The sequence below is a fragment of the Nyctibius grandis genome, chromosome 7 (genome assembly GCF_013368605.1).
Source record: "Nyctibius grandis isolate bNycGra1 chromosome 7, bNycGra1.pri, whole genome shotgun sequence".
In the NCBI taxonomy this organism is placed as follows: domain Eukaryota; kingdom Metazoa; phylum Chordata; class Aves; order Nyctibiiformes; family Nyctibiidae; genus Nyctibius; species Nyctibius grandis.
This window is the reverse complement of record NC_090664.1, coordinates 49,650,391-49,668,054: the sequence shown is the minus strand read 5'-3', so window position 1 is coordinate 49,668,054 and position 17,664 is coordinate 49,650,391. Positions and strand designations below refer to the sequence as shown.

General features: G+C 43.7%; 1 protein-coding gene across 2 annotated transcripts in view; it reads left to right on the top strand.

Moving 5' to 3' along the window:
* DNAJB6 (DnaJ heat shock protein family (Hsp40) member B6) overlaps positions 1-17,664 on the top strand; it is a 69,187-nt gene that overhangs the window by 31,500 nt on the left and 20,023 nt on the right. The gene's annotated exons all lie outside the window — the stretch shown is intronic.

Genomic DNA, 17,664 nt, shown 5'->3' with positions numbered 1-17,664 from the left:
GGGCCTTTGTTCTTTACAGATGTTTTCTTCAATGTGACTGAAAACATGGTATTTCATTTCTTTTCTAAACCTGTATCTGAGGCACCTATTTTTAAGAAGCATTCAGAGGCTGACTCTCTAACTCCATCTTTTACCCTAATACATAATTTTTTTTTTTGTCTAGGCCTGAAGTAACTCCCTCTGTTTAAAAATAAAAAAGTTTTCTAAAGCTTTTAAGTTCTGAGATTGCTTCAAAAAATAATCTGTAGTGAACATAAATATACAGGAAAACATTTCATAATTAAAAGGCTTTCTGAACAATAAGATTTTTTTTTTTTGCTTATTTTGAGAACAAACATAATTGCTTTGGAGAAGATTTGTGCAAAATTATTACGGTTAAAATATCTCACTCTTATTTTTACTCATCAAACAAAAATCAAAAGATAGATGAATGCCTTCTGTTAATTTAATGGAGTGAAGCAAAGTGTTAATTCGTAGCTAAGATCAGATTTTCAAAGTTTAGTGACAGATGACTTGATTTCTGTATGTCATAGAGAAAGCATGCAAATAAGTATTGACATATGTTAACACCTGCCAGGCTCTGGGTAACTTCATGCATAAATCGTGGATGTGCAGTTTTTATCTGTGCACCAGCTATGAACATCTGGCCTTCACCACATTCTTTAGGGTGGCTTAGTGGTTAAAAAAAAAAAAAAGCGTGGTGTTTTCAAATGATCACTTAATGCCTTCTTGCTGAACACCATCTGCTTTGTACTAACAAATGTGTTGATTATTAAATACACCGAAAAGATTTGCTCTTGTTTATCATGCAGGAAAACTAAGTCAACTTAACCCAAACCAACAATCTAACAAATTGCTACAACAGAATTTGTATTTGCAGCAAAGTTAGTATATCTTACCTTTGTCCCTCTACCATTAATGCTGATTTCATAGAACCAAACAAAAGAACAGGTAGAAGAAGAAACAAATATGTACTTTGGTTTTGGGACTGCAGAAGTTACGTACCTTTTCAAGTTCTTTGCAGAGTTCTTGTTACTTCAGTGTTGTGTTTTTGGTGTAGAAGCACAAACTCAATTTAGAACTAAACAGTTTTCTTGTTAATGCTGTTTTTTCCTTCCCCATGTATGTTCCGTCTTGATCCAGATAACAGACAATTTATTTCAAAATCTGGTTTTATTGTGATGTCTTGAGTTATTAAAAGTGTTAATTTATATTTATAGGACACAATGTGCTCCTTTAAGTTATGTAAACTGTAAAAAGTGCTTCAAAATTGGTTAACCAAATCAAATAAAATTAGGACAATCTGGAGTTGAGTTTGAATTCCTTCCTGTGGATATCCATAGGTTTTACATTGAGCTGCCAAACTTCACCTTCTATTTTAATCCCAGGTAATCTTCTTTTAACATTTAAATTACCTAGCTCAAGTTAAGAACACAATTATGTTAGCATAGCTGCTAGTGGCAAATCTGTACCCACGTGCTTGCCTTAGATCTTCTTATCCAGAAAAGTGTGGTCCTTCTAACAGCATTATGTACAAACAGTTCACTCAGGGTTCTATAATGAAATCTTTTTAACACTGTAAATTTGCTGAAGATCCAGTGTTTTGGAGAGTCTCTCTTCTGCCTTCAGATCCCTGAAGCTGGTTATTGTCAGAGCTGGACAAAATGCAGCGTTAAATGGCAGTGCTGCGCTTCTTGGTAGAAAGAGAAACTGGCAAAACACAAAAACAGACAAGAAAAAACGAGTCAGCAGAAAGCAGAATTAATCAGTGAAGGTTTCTGCAGTAGTAAGCAGATACCCACACACCAGTGTTTGAATAGGCTGGTGATTGAGCTGGATGGATACATGGGCTTGGTCCAAGTATACAATTGGACTGGCAGTTCCAGTTCCAGATGTAAAAAAATTGTCACTTTCTTAGACTTGACCTAAGCCTGGTAGTCTCCACCTCTTTCAATATGTAGAACACAGGTTTGTTTTGTTTTGTTTTTTTTTTTTTGAAATAACACTGCATCCAACTTTTTTTAGTGCAACTTCATGCCTCCAACTTAATTTTTAATGTGCAAAATAAATCCTCATTCTATGTTTACTGTGGAGCCAATTTAAATTCTTCCTATTATGTACTATATATTCAGAATTTCTTATTTGAGCTGCTGAAATGAGTTTCTTTTCTCTTGTAAAACCCGCTTATTAGGTTGCTCTGAAAAATTTTATGTCATTCCTTACTAATATGTAATTTGCATGGATGTACAAAACCTACTCACTAGGAGTAATGGATCATCAAGGGCAGCAAATTTCCTTAAACTTCAGTTTTGGCCAAAATAGCACAAAAGTCTTAGTAAAAGAAAAGGTTCTTAATTCTAGCAAATGCTAGGCAGCAAACGTGCAGTGGGATGAGGTAGCTTTCAAAACCAGGTGCTGTTTGATTAAAAATACTATTTCTTCATGCAAGAGGGATTACTTTTGAATGCTGAGGGACACCATCCCGTTAAATTAAGCTTCCTCCAGTGGTTTGGAAAAACTAAGATGGAGTTTTTGAACCTGCTAAGTCACTTACTCTTTCACGCTCTGCTTCAAAGTTCATTGGTAGAATACAATAACTTTGTAATGCTTTTTCTTGGTGCAACCTCTTTTTGGTCTCTTGTGCATGGCAGTAATTTCAATGCAATACACTGTAACATGAGTTTCTCTTTACGTTGCATGGCACCTACCCCTGTCACTTGGCTTTACTGAAGAAGTTCGGGATTTTGCCTTAGAATGCTTCACATTTTAAAATTACTGCAGCTATTGTAGTTCTCAGTTCTTACAATACCTCCTCTGTTGAGAATCGTAGGTGGTGTTTTGCGGTGTAAGCAACAAAGGTGCTCTGCAGAGTAAGTGTACATAGTATTTGTAAGGTGTATATTGTATCACCTTGTGATTAATTGATGCACTGAGTCTTAGAATGCTGAAAACAAGGCTTGTAAAAGACACTAAAAAATTATATCTAAACAAGCCCAAGGGTTTTATCTGTCTGTCAGTGTTTGTGTTGGGCTGTCCTGTTTGCTTGCCTCCTTCCGTGTGTTGGTGTTAGGTGTATGTGGAGGTTTGTGTTTCTGTATTTAGCTGTGCTTCTGTGTTTCAAGACCATCTCTGGGATGGTCCAGTGATAAAGAAAGCTAGATTTTAGTTTCGGAAACCTGCATTCTGTTCCTGAATTTGCTTCTGTTCTGTTTGAAAAGTGAGCTTGTTTAATTTGCCTTAGTTTAATCTGTGGTTGTACCAGGATAGTGTTTACCTCTAATATGGTTGCAATGCAAAATGAATGCGACAGCTTTATGATGCTTATGGTCAGAGAACTTTTCAAAAGCGCTTGATGCTAATGCAATACTTTAACTCAGTGTTGGAATTCTTGTTAACCTTTTCATGAAGGATTTCAAAAATGCTTTTGGAGAACCTGTCTCTTTGGTTGTGATTTTTGGATGTCTTAGTATTTAGGCTTATTTTTAAGCCATGGTGTTCTCTCTCACAAGGTGGTTGCAATACAGACATCAGTAATCTGCTGTTCAGCAGTAACCCAGACTTTGAAACTTGACTTTTTTTAAAGTAAGAAAAGGAAGCTTGTTTGCACTGTCTGCTCCCTCTGCTCTTGTTTACTTTGGGACTGAATTGTGACCACGGACTTGCTTCATGTAGTGCTCAACATAGACAGTTTGGGTTTTCTTGTTGTTATTGCTTGTCTTCAAGTGGTGGTCTTGAGTAAAAAGCTTTTTATCCTCCACCTGACATGCTGAAGTGATTCTTCTGTTGCAGTAATGTTGGAATGAAGCAAATTTACTTTGTTAGTGTTACAAACTATACCTTTTGAATTCATGATTACAGTGGGTTTACTGCTTGACCTGCTTTGGTTTTGGAAAAAATACCTCAACTAGAGTTGGTTGTTGAGTGAAGTGCACTACTGAAAAGTTAGAGCAGAAGATGGTTTATACTCTGCTACATAGGTCATGCATTCACAACACAGTAAGCCTCACTTTTGAGATGCTGCTGTCAGATTAAAAAAAAAAATTAAAATGCTGTGACCATCTAAGCCGTAACCCTGAACCTATGCAAGCTGACTGCTGATTCAAACTCATTGAAACTTCTATGAAAACTATGTTCTGGCAGACTTAGCTCTGGGTTAGGTGTTATCTTACTTACACCAGCTGGTAGAAAGTTAATTGAAAACCCACACGAGTACTATATCCCCCGTCGTGCTTACTGTGTCTAAAATACCTGCAGTAGTTTGGATGTGATAGTACCCAAATCTGAAAGCTGTGAAGTCTTGGTATGAGGTAGATTGCACTGGTGGCCTAAGTGCTAATTATCTTCCAAATAAAGGAAGCTAAAGACTTCTGCTTGAGAAGATGTAATGGTGGGGATTACACTATATTTAATTCAGAAGATATAAGTAAAAAGTTTTATTAAAAGGATGCTATTAAGTGGAATTGTCTCTTTAGCACTCTGGCTTTTTCAATAATGCTGGCTTTTGCAGCACGTTTGGTTCATTTTAAAATCACTAAAATAGATCATTTTTGAGCTTCACTTACAATTGACAATCAAGAAAATAGATTTTTAGAGGCTTATGGTAATAACTCTTAAAACTTTGCTTTGCCCTATAACTTACCCTTTATACTGAATCATAAATGAGAGCTCTTTCAGCTATTCTTTTCAATGCAGCCAACTTGGAATGAACATCCTAAAAATAGAAAAAAAACCCCAAACCCTGTAGCTGCTAGTTTGCCAGCGGTCCACATAAAGCCGAATCATTTCATACAATTGAATGTTAATTCTCAGAGAGATTAAATATTAACACCTAGTTTGTAAAGACTGCAGTAAGGATGCTAGTCTTTTACATGGTATAACAAACGACATGGTATGTTGAGAAGGCTTCAGTTCCTCCTTTTATTGACTGTTCTATATGAAATCTCCTGCATTGTTTCTTATTTGTAAATTTATTTGAGGAAGTTCCTAGAATGGGAGAGGAATCGCGCCTGGGTGACTGGTCAGAGAATTCAGATTGTGGAACACACATTCCGGATGGCCGGAAGAGAGAATTATTTTGGCTCTGTCTGTAACGGAGTTGCTTGAAGCTGTTACCAAAACAGGTGAAGATGCAAAGAAGCAGCTCTGAAATAGGGATCTTCTAGCTTGGTGCAGTCAGAAGCTTTATTGAAATGTGGCCCAGGAGGGGAATCATAAGCCTGCAGAGGCTTTGACACATCTGGTAGAGAAGCTGGGCAGATCCAGCAGTCTTTTGGTTTCTCTCCAGAAATAACACCCCGTGTGCGTGTTGGTCTTTGTGACTGATACACAGAGTAAGGTGAACTCGCTTATTTATCACACATTTGCCTAACCGTCACCGTAGCCACCTCTGGCAAACTTTTTTCCTAGGCATGTAGTTGGAGGCTGCCCATTACTCTGAGCAGTACAAACCCAGTGCAGAAGTGAAATCTGAGTTTGTCATCCTGTTGTGATATATGTCTTACTCGGCAAGAGAGTACCTGCGTCGTGCTGTTGTGAAAGGGCTTATTCTGTGGTATCAGTCTCCGTTATTCTCCTTCCAAGGGGAGCTGGACTCTGGTTGTTTTACAGTTGTTTTGGGCTTCTCTGTGAAAGTATTTGTGGAGGAAAATGGAGGAAACTCACATTGCCAAGGCTCAGCCTTTCCTCCAGTCTCTCTTAGCCAGAGTTGGACGACTAAGCGTTTTGTTTTCAGAGGACTTTGGCCAGGCTTTCCGTACTAATACTGCCTCTCATCAGAAGGCACGTTGGTACTTTGATTTATTTGGATGTGCCCTGTTAAGTAGTCACTCAGACACCTCCCAGAATTAGTCTGCTAATCTCAACGTATACATTTCTTACTACTGGGTGCTTACAGGAAATACAGTCAGGTCCTTATCACCAATAACGAATCACTTCAATAACGAAAGGTCCTTATCACTTCAATAACGAAAGGGCATTATTCAGCTCTTCTATACAAACTGTGAGCTGGATGTTCAGGAGAGCAGCAGAGAGCTAGAAATCCTCTTAAAGCTGTTTTGGTTGCATCTGGTATTGCCTGCAAGCACGAGTAACATTCATGAACCTCCTGCCCTCAATCTTTGACTGAGCTCGTGCATGAATGCAAAGAGGTAGAAGATTTTTCTCTTGGGGAGGTTCACCTCTTGAGTTAGGACAACCACCAAAGTGTTTCTTTCATTAAATACCTCTAGTGCTACTTCTGTCTTTTCTAGGCTTGTATGTTTTAGCGCCAAGAAGAAAGGCAAATCTTAAACATCCTGGATAGGCATGACACTGCTTCTCAATGTAACTTGCAGGGCATGAAAGCAGTAAGGGAGAAGTGGGAAACCAGCACACCCTGGTTTTGTGCTGTTGGCATAGATTTCAAGGGCTTTTTTCCTCATTTGGCCTTTGCCTTTCTCATCAGGAAAACCTGATGACGAGCTACCACAGTGGATGCAGAAGCAGTGGGCATTTGCCCGTTCTCTGCCAGCCCAAACTCTGTGCTGATGCTGCGGAGGCTTGTTTCCCTGCCAGTGCAGGCAAAGGAGGTGCTTCTGCAGCCCGAGGATGGTGTGCCAAATTCCCGTTGGATTCTAAAAAAATAATGTGTACACCAGTAAGATAAAACTGTGCATATTAAAAGTCACCTCGTTTGCAAGAAGGGTAAAAACATTTGTGTAAGGCTAGACAAATTCAAATGAGAAGATAAACATACTTTTTTAACACATGGGTGATTAACTGTTGGAAGAACCTGCCAAGAGAAGTGGGTTCTCCAGCTTTCATCGTCTTAAAAGACTAACTTTCTGAAAAATATGTTTTAGTGAGAAGTGAGTGTTTGGGGTCTACAGAGAAGTAGTGGAAGCCCAGGAGCCTGGGGCACAGATCAAGATGCAATGTAGAGCACAGTGTTCCTTCAGGCCTTTCTTCATAGTCTTATGTCTTAGCTTCTTCCCTTCCTCTCCCAATGCGTTAACATTAATGCACAGGACATAGTCTCTTACTGTGGTTTTGAGACTGGAGGATGCTTTCATGATGAAGGAATTTGAGGGATGGATGGGGCTGCGTGCAGGGGCCGCCTTGACTGTCGGGAGGCGCTGGGGAAGCAGGGTAGCTGGGAAGAGAGGAGACAACACGTGCATGTAGGACACAGGTAGTATTGCTTGATGACTATTGCCCTGAAGCATCCAGTTTGGGATGTGTAGGTGCCAAGAGGGGACTTCATGTGGGAGAGGACGTTCTGGATCTATTAAGGTAAGGAGTTGCTTTATTGCAGTGGACAAATTGGGTGTTTAGTGATGAGGAGGAACCAGGGCGAGGGCCGTGATGACTGTCCCAGGGAGTTTGATTTGGAATTTGCATTGCAGTGAGCCCTTGTATGTCTCCTGTCTTCTCACCAACAGCAGACTGCAGAGCTTGAGAGCACCTAATTTCAGCTCCTGAGGTGAAGATTAGGAGGTCTTTTGTTAATGAATGTAAAGTTATGGCAAAGATTCATTTTGCAGAATGAACTATTCATTTTCTTGATTGTGGGCAACGTTTTAACAATGTAAAGTTTTTATTTTTAGTGTGTGTTAAATCTTACATGGATAGCGATAAGCGTGTTTTGTATTTTGAGTGACTACGATGAAAAAAGCTGGCTTTTTGTTAGTTGGATTGTCTTTGGTAGTGTGCTAAATGCCGAAGACTGCAATATGTCAGAAAAATATTTCTACAGGGAACAGCCAGAGAAGAGTCTCCTACAGGGCTTATGTGCGTGAAAAAACTGTCTGTAGATGCTTGTTTGGGTGTTGTGTACACTGGGAGCTGCGTTTGTTAATCAAGTTTATTTCTAAGAGAAGCTTGAGGAAAGGCAAATTCCTGGAATTATAACTCAGCAGCACTTGGGTCATATAAGCACAAAACATAGCTTGGAACAAAACCAAAATGTAAAACTCTCTTATGTCAAAGTCCTGGTACTTCTAGGTCCTTCCTAATTTTCTGGGGAAAGTGCCCTTCTTGGAGAGTACTGGAACTCCAGAACTAAGTCTTAGGTCTTCTATGGTCAGATTAACCGTATTTTGAGATCTAAATATTCAGCACTTAAAATAGCTTTTCTGCAGACTCCTTTCGCCTTACAGCAGAGTCAAAGCAGCACAGCTTCACCCGCACAGACACAGCCAGCTGCAGTGGCAAGGAAACTTGGTAATGGAAAAGCAAATGAACGTTCCTGCCTTACTGCTACGTTCCTACGCCGTTCCAGTGGCGGCAGCGGCGGCAGCGACTGAGGTTAGTGCGGGGAGAGATCGGGCCGTAGCGGGCGAGCGGTTTCCGTGCTCCGGGCCCCCCCGAGCAGCAGCCCGAGACCCGCCTGGACCCAGAAGTTCCCGGCAACGAATCAGGAGAGGAGGGGGCGTAGCACCACCCCCTGTGATTGGGTGATAAAGAGCCTCTGGGAGGACAGGGACTAGTCCCTGCCCAGAGGGGAGAGGGGGAGTCAGCAGTGACTGGGTGTGTCCCGGGGCGGGGGAGGGCACAGCCCCAGGGGCGTGGCAGTTTGCGCAGCAGTTCTCGCAGGCAGGGCGGCGAGCAGGGTAGGCGGGCCTGCAGGTATGGTTTCCACTCGGTGGGGCCCTAAGTCCCTTGCGGGTGCCAGAAAAGACATGGCAACCCAAACGGACCTGCCGCGGAAGCATGTGGAAGTGCAGGTGTCAGGCTGCAGGGAGTGCCAGAGCCTGGCCCTAGCACTCGAGGGTGACGGAGACCTCACCTGTGTGAGGTGCGAACAGGTCGACGACCTGATCTCCTTGGAGGCCCAGCTCAAGGAGGAGGTGGAAAGGTTAAGGAGTACAAGAGCATCCCAGGAAGAGGATGGCGGGCAGTGCTGTTCCCTGCCCGTCCTGGGGAAAACGGACGGGCCTAATGCTCCCCAAGTAGTGGAGGATCCTCTTCCTCCTCCACAAGGAGCAGGAAGAGACCTAGGGGATGGGGGGGAATGGAGGCAGGTCCCTGCTCAGGGTGGCAGGCAAATCCCATCCCGACCTTCCTCCCCTCCCCACGTCCCCCTGCAGCATAGGTATGAGGTGCTGGAGCCTGAGCGTCTTCCTGAGTGTCGGGAAGACACGAATGTAGGTGAAAGACCCTCTATGGGACTACGTGAACAGAAGCAACCGAGTAAGAGGGTTGCAACCAGCTCCAAAAAGGAGAAAAGAAAAGTAATTGTTATAGGCGACTCCCTGCTAAGGGGAACGGAGGGCCCCATATGCAGGCCAGACCCGACTCACAGGGAAGTCTGCTGCCTCCTTGGGGCTCGGGTAAAGGATGTTGCCAGGAGGATTCCTCAACTGATGAGGCCCTCTGACTACTACCCACTATTAGTATTCCAGGTGGGTAGGGATGAGATTGAAGGGAGAAGTCCCAGGGCAATCAAAAGGGACTTCAGGGCCCTGGGGCGTTTGGTAAAGGGGGTAGGTGCGCAGGTGATATTCTCTTCAATTCCTTTGGTATTTGGTGAAAATAGGGAAAAGACTATGAAAGTACAACAGATTAATATGTGGCTAAGAGACTGGTGCCATAGGTGGGATTTTGGGTTTGTTGACCACGGGGCGGCTTTCATGGCACTGGGCCTGCTTATGCCGGATGGGGAACAGCTGAATCAGAAGGGGAAAAGGGTTATGGCCCAGAAGCTGGCAGGGCTGATCAAGAGGTCTTTAAACTAGGTTCGATGGGGGAGGGGGATAAGACCAGGGCAGCCACAAATAAACCTAGGGGTGACAGGCCTGCATCGGGGGCAAGGCCGCTAGCCCAGCTGAAGTGCGTTTACACCAATGCACGCAGTATGGGCAACAAACAGGAAGAGCTAGAAGCCACTGTACAGCAGGAAGGTTATGATGTGGTTGCCATCACAGAAACGTGGTGGGATGACTCTCATGACTGGAGTGCAACTATGGATGGCTATAAGCTCTTTAAGAGGGACAGGCGAAGCAGGAGAGGCGGTGGGGTAGCGCTATATGTTAGGGAGTGCTTGGACTGTGTTGAAATTGAGGAAGATCGTGAGGATGAGAAGGTTGAATGTTTATGGGTGAAGATCAGGGGGAAGGTCAGCAGGGCGGACATTACGGTGGGAGTCTGTTATAGACCACCCAACCAGGATGAGCAGGCGGACGAGGCGTTTTACAAGCGGCTGTCGGAAGCTGCCCGGTCGCCAGCCCTTGTACTCGTGGGCGACTTCAACTTGCCGAATGTCTGCTGGAAATACAACATGGCAGAGAGGAAGCAATCTAGGAGACTCCTCGAATGTGTGGAGGACAACTTCCTCATGCAAGTGGTAAATGAGCCCACTAGAGGAGGGGCCCTGCTTGACCTGTTGTTTGTGAACAGAGAAGGACTAGTGGGAGATGTGAGGGTTGGTGGCCGTCTTGGGAGTAGCGACCACGAAATGTTAGAGTTTTCGATAGTGGGGGAAGTAAGGAGGGGCAAGAGTAGAACTTCTGCCTTAGATTTCCGGCGGGCTGACTTTAGCCTGTTTAAGAGGCTGGTGGACCGAGTCTCTTGGGAATCGGTCCTGAAGGGCAAAGGAGTCCAGGAAGGCTGGACATGCTTCAAAAGGGAATTGCTAAATATTCAGGAGCAGGCTGTCCCAGTCTGTAGGAGGACAAGCCGTCGGGGAAAAAGGCCGGCCTGGTTAAACAGGGAACTTAGACTAGAACTTAAGGAAAAAAAGAGAGCCTACTTGCTCTGGGAGAAGGGTCGGGTAACTTGGGAGGTCTATAGGGACGTGGCCAGGTCGTGTCAGGAGAAGATTAGAAGGGCCAAAGCTCAATTAGAGCTCGATTTGGCTGCTACGGTCAAAGACAACAAAAAAAGCTTTTACAAATACATCAACAGCAAAAGGAGGGTCAAGGAGAGCCTCCACCACTTGCTGAATGAGGAGGGTAGTGTAGTGTCAGGGGATGAGGAAAAGGCAGAGGTGCTCAATGCCTTCTTTGCCTCGGTCGTTAATGTTAAGACCGGTTGTCCTCAGGAGACTTGGCCCCCAGAGCCTGAAGTTAGGGACGGGGGGCTGTGTGAACCTCCCATAATCCAGGAGGAGATGGTTAGTGACCTGCTGTGCCAGTTGGACACCCACAAGGCTATGGGCCCGGATGGGATTCACCCTAGAGTAATGAAGGAACTGGCAAATGAACTTGCCAAACCACTCTCGATTATCTACCGGCAGTCCTGGTTAACTGGAGAAGTTCCAGCTGACTGGAAATTAGCAAACGTAACACCCATCTACAAGAAGGGTCGGAAGGATGATCCAGGGAACTATAGGCCTGTCAGCCTGACCTCGGTGCCAGGCAAGGTGATGGAACAGATCATCCTGAGTGCCATTACACGGCACATGCAGGACAATCGGGGCATCGGGGCCAGCCAACATGGATTCATGAAAGGCAGGTCCTGCTTGACCAACCTGGTCTCCTTCTATGACAGAGTGACCCGCTTAGTAGATGAGGGCAGGGCTGTGGATGTAGTCTACCTAGACTTCAGTAAGGCATTCGACACTGTCTCCCACAGCATCCTCCTGGACAAACTGGCTGCCCGGGGCTTGGATGGGTGGACTCTTAAATGGGTTAAAAACTGGCTGGATGGCCGAGCCCAGAGAGTGGTGGTGAATGGGGCAAAGTCCAACTGGCGGCCGGTCACTAGCGGTGTTCTCCAGGGCTCAGTTCTGGGGCCGGTGCTGTTCAATATCTTTATAGATGATCTAGACGTAGGGATTGAGTGCACCCTCAGTAAATCTGCAGATGACACCAAGCTGGGTGGGAGTGTCGATCTGCTGGAGGGTAGGAAGGCCCTTCAGAGGGATTTGGACAGGTTAGATAGATGGGCCGAGACCAACGGCATGAGGTTCAACAAGAACAAGTGCCGGGTCTTACACTTCGGCCACAACAACCCCATGCAGCGCTACAGGCTGGGGGAAGAGTGGTTAGAAAGCGGCCCGGCGGAAAGAGACCTGGCGGTGCTGATCGACAGCGGGCTAAACATGAGCCAGCAGTGTGCCCAGGTGGCCAAGAAGGCCAATGGCATCCTGGCCTCTATTAGGAATAGTGTAGCCAGCCGGTCTAGGGAAGTGATCGTCCCTCTGTACTCGGCACTGGTGAGGCCGCATCTTGAGTACTGTGTTCAGTTCTGGGCCCCGCACTTCAAGAAAGATGTTGAGGTGTTGGAGCGAGTCCAGAGGAGGGCGACCAAGCTGGTGAAGGGTCTGGAGGGTCTGAGCTACGAGGAACGGCTGAGGGAGCTGGGGTTGTTTAGCCTGGAGAAGAGGAGGCTCCGAGGTGACCTTATTGCAGTCTACAACTACCTGAAGGGAGGTTGCAGTGAAGTGGGAGTTGGCCTCTTCTCCTGGGCAACTAGCGATAGGACAAGAGGACACAGCCTCAAGCTTCGCCAGGGGAGGTTCAGGTTGGACATCAGGAAGAATTTCTTTACAGAAAGGGTTATTAGACATTGGAATGGGCTGCCCAGGGAGGTGGTGGAGTCACCATCTCTGGATGTGTTTAAGAAAAGACTGGACATGGCACTTAGTGCCATGGTCTATTTGACAGGGTGGTGTCAGGGCAACGGTTGGACGCGGTGATCCCTGAGGTCTCTTCCAACCTGGTTGATTCTGTGATTCTGTGCTCTGCCCTTTTCTGCCTTAAAAGAAGCCTCAGACAGAAATCTTTCTGTAGTTGGCAAAGTATATAGCCAGTGTACACCTTGTATGTTGTTGACTGTTTGTTAGCAGAGAACCACTTCCAAACTAGTTATTTTTAAATGTATCAGAGGTGTAACTTGGCAAAGCAAAAGAATTGTATCTCTTTTATCCATATTTGCCAAGGAGCTTCAAAATTTTTGAGTCGCATTCCGCATGGAACCTATTTCAGACTTAGGAAATGCAATTCTGTTCTCTTGTAATGTTCAAGTCCCCTGTTACATCACTGGAAGAGACATCACCACGTGTTCTTAAGTGAAACACAGCAATTTCTCTAGAGAACCAGGTAGAAAATGACAAAGTAGATGGTAGTTTTTACCATTGTTAAGTAAAAAGAAAGTTATTCATACTTTACTATGCATATTCCTATTTTTGAGGTGTTATATCAATGCCAGCTATTCCTATATGGCATTTAACTTGCAGTAGCTATTTCAGGGGAAGCTGTCTAAATAATTTCCAAAGTATTTCTGAAACATTGGTATTGACTTATTGTTCCTCCATCTTGGAAGTATTAGCATGAAAGAATTAGAAGATAGTCCTTTTTGAAAGGCTAAAAGAAAGTTGAGTAATTTGTCCTGAATCCTACCCATAGCAGTTGTGTAATTTCTTTATTAACAAATATAACTGTGTCTTGAAAAGTGTCATAGAACAGAAGGTGAATTTTAAGTGCTTTTGAATGCAGTGAATAATTGAGAAGATGCTTCTTGTAATCACTCATCTCGGGGGAAATAAAACATTTTTCTGAGAAGACACAGGTGCTGGAGCCTCCCTGCTCTTCTTGATGAACAAAATCAAGAACAAAAGATTAATTGTTTCCACTCTTCCCTCTCCTCCAGCACTTGCTCTGAGATCACATGTGCGCTTTGCTCCCAAAATGTTTATAGAAGGAGATGACTACATCCCTGGTAACCCTTTTCGTAGAATAAATCACAAAGCCAAGTGCATGCCGATGATGTGTGCTCTTGCAGGGGAGGTGCTTGTTGCCCTGGACAGAATAGTTTCCAGTAGTGGAAAGGCTTTGTTTTACAAGAGCTGTTTGAGGGGAGAATTTTGCTTTACACCTCCCACCTTCTCCTGAAACAAAAACCCAACCCTTCGTTCACGTCAGACTCGAGACTCAGATCACTGTTGTGTTTTCTGGGTGTGGCAGCAAAATTTCCCAAATTATCAGGGTCTGAGGTGTTGAGTATGGACCTATGAGTGGCACAGAGCCAAGCTAGCAACTTGGAAGTGCAGCTTTAATGTAAGTTAGATGATTTATTGCTAATAGAGGTCAAAGCCTCTCCAGTTTTCTATTTTTGTGACAGTTCTGGCTATCTTCCCTTAAATTATAGGCCCTGTGTATTTCCAGTTGAAACTGTGATAGAGGTCCTAGCTGAACTGTCATCAGTGACTTGTTCACTATATTAGTGTAACAACAGCATGGTTTTATTTATTGCTTTATCTTCTCAATAGAAATTCAGTGCTTTGAAAGCTTCTACAAAGAGATACCATCTCCTGGAAGGTGAAATTACTGCCTTGCCTGCTGTAATTTTGTTTTCAGTCCACTACTCAGTCTTGAATAAGCAACTTACTCTTTAGAAAAACAGTAGTTAATTCTTTTATTTAGCATTTTTTAAAATTACTGTAAAAGGAGATTGTTTTGCAGAGATACCAGGCTGTATCCAATACCGGGAGTTCAGGCAAGGTCAGGATTTTAATTGGAAAGTGATGAAATGTTCTCAAAAGTGCAAAGTCTGGGACTTCTTATGTCACTCGCTGACTTGCATGATAACAAATGTAGGTGAATGTCAGCCTTATCTGTTGTGCATCTGTTGTAGTTTTCCTTTCGATATCACAGTGCTGACTGCTGGACATTTTCAGCCCTGCAAAGGGAGCAATAATGATCTCACAAGGCTGTGGAGAAATGCTGTGGCATAAATGAAGTTTGACATCTTCAAACTTAGTAAACCTCTTAGGTGTTTCTGGGAAGATTTTGAGTTTGCTGCTGTTGAAGAGGGAGGTGGATTGGCTTTGCTGGATCCTGCACTTTGGGCTGCTGGCAGTACAAATTTGTAGTTCAACAGTTCAAACCTCTGGAGTTTTGATGAAGTGTTTTTAAAGTTTTTCAGATATTTGTATCATGGTATAATGAGTCTGCTGACAAATAGTCACTTCAATATTTGGAAAAGCTTTCTTTGCCATTACAGAATTCCAGGAGATGCAGGTATATCCGTATACTGGGTGATCTTGAGCACAAGCTCATTACGGCAACTTCAGGTGTTGAGTTGTTGTCCTGTCGTGCAGTTTTCGTGGGTGGATGCCTTCCATGGATGCAGCCACCTCTCCACGGAGAGCCGGTGGGCCTTCAGGTGCTCTTTGCTCCCTTCAGGAATGTGGTGCTCTCCAATTTCTCTGCCTTTGTGGTGGCTCTTAAGTACTGGTTCTCCCCTTTTTTGCTTTGGCCCCAAAGATTGTGGTTGGAAACGGTTGTTGTTATCCTCGGTGCTTCATCCCATGGATCTCAGAGGTGTGTTAGAAAAAGGAGAAGGTGGGATGGTGCTGCTGCAGCAGCGTAGGATCGGAATGGCCGTCGGTCCGGGCATGGGCAGCTCTGGGGTGGCCTTCCCAGGAGATGCATGGCTGTGTTGAGTACACCAAGGAGGTGCCAATGTCGCTGTTCGAACTCTCCTTCTGTTTCCAAAACTCACAAAGCTGTCTTGGTAAATCATTCCCTGTTCCCACTGGATCTCTGCAGATGAAGCGTATGAACTGACAGACGATACTGTTCTCAGGCACAAAAGTTAATTGTAAGTATTGTTATTATTGCATCATAGTCATGTTCCTGGTTTGGTCTTTGTTTTTTTTTTTTAATTGAGAAAACTTTCATTTCTGTGCTCTCCATTTATTGGTTATTTTGGTCAGACTTCGGTTTGAGTGGTATACATGGAGCAATTTCTTTTTGTGTGTATAAATATATGTATGTTTCTGTGTATATGTTTGCATGTATGAATGTTTAATTATTGGTAGGTCTTGGATTTGAAAAATTACTTGTTTTATTCCCAAACTATGGTGGGTTTTAAGGCACAGGCTGAAGAGCTTGACTGTGACTGGGGAAAAAAAGATCATTTGGAAACTGAGAGTTCCCTGATGGGTTGGAGATGCTGAACAACAAAAAGTGGTACAGATTGGGAGGTATCAGTTCCTAATTAAATAGAGTATTTAGTCAAAATTAGTACTGAACGTCAACTTAAAACACTAATTTTTTTCAAATTCAGGCTCCTTATTAGCATATCAATATTGAACAGAACGCCAACTAACAGCTTAGTGCTCTTGTCAGGAAGATGTCAAAAGTAGGATTGGGTTTTGTGGTGAAGGTTAATAAAAACCTCTTGAGCTGTCAGAAGAGACCTTGTTTTACTCTGAGCACACGTCATTTTCAGGGTCAGTTAAAAGATGGTGGCCTTTGTACATGGAGCTGTGTAAATCAGGGATGTATGCAGGCAGGGGGAGCTGGGATATGCTTCCCTAGTCCTAGTGATGTAGGAGTGGATGAGGAATGAACGACACGTTGTGGGGTATAATTGGAGAGGGCAAATATCTCTTTCTTTTTTGTAACTAATATGTGAAACCCCTAGTGACATATATAAGGCTCAGGGTAGAAGGGAGAATATTTTTTAAATGATTAACCTGAAAAGATGAGAGCTTACAAACTGAGCATGGGCAATGCAATATAAAACACGGAGCTTGCTCTTACTGTCTTATGTCTGTGAGATTTCAACAATGCTAATAGCCATTTGATGAAAATATAAACGTGGTGATTTTGTGCTTTTGCCAAATTACTATGGAAGCATTGACAAAACAGCTGGGGAAGTCATTCATCACATTTTTCTGAAGTCACTCATGAGATTCTTTTCTTTTTAAATTTAACAGCGTGGCTTTTTGCTTCATATATAATTTTTTTCTCTTATGGTAATCTGGATTTGCTGTACATTAAGGTTTTGAAGACTGGTTTAAAGCTGGTAATCAAAGGAAAAACATGTAACAAAACTATAATTTCCAAATTTGGGCTTGCTCGGAACTGCTCTGGAGATGCTCCTTTTAGAGAGGGCCACGTGGAAATATAAGACGATGTCTGGATACTTTAACTCATTGGCTTTTAAGAGTTACAAAGACCTGTTTGTTGTGAAAGTAGAAGAACACTTTTTCTCTGCTTGCTATCTGAAGAGTTTTGTAATTAGAAGCCAGTTTTGATGGACCTGGTTATGGTAACTCCTAGGAGGGCTGAAGGCAAGTTTTGTCTTTTGGGGCAGCGAAGGGGCTGTTTTGTCTGGCACTGGGGGGTTCTGGAGCACGAGTGTGAGAGGTGCAAAGGTCTGCGGAGCTCTGCTTGGGCGCAAGGAAAGACGAAACACTGGTGGAAGGCGCCTCGTGTCTGGTTACATGACTGAGGACCAGGCTGGGTTGCATGTAGTTGCGCCGTGGATTTTTTCATTTCTTTCTTTGTTTTCCTCTAGTGGTGGGTATTAAGTTGCATTGTAAGGGCCAGTTCTTTTTTTTTTTCTCAATAGGATTTTGGTTTGCACTTCAAAATCCAGTTTCAAAGTGAAACGCAAGCTCTGAGGCTTCCTCATGGTAGAGATGAAACCTGCAGGGATTTTTGCCTGAGGTTGAAATATAGGTGAGATGAAAAAATCTCTGAATATTGAACCCAATCGAGTATTTTGATGTCAGTGATACCAGTTCTGGAGGAAGAGAGGGCTGTGTAAGAGAGGGAGACAGTTACAGTGATCTGAGCCCCATCTCACTGTCATGTTGCGTAGGGAGTGTGTTGGAGAGAGAAGCCCCAAGAGTAGGAGCCCCTGATGCAGCTTCTTCAGGGGGTCTGACCGACAGCACTGCAATGTAGTGGTGTACAACGTGACGTGCAGGAAACCACGGTAGAGATCTGA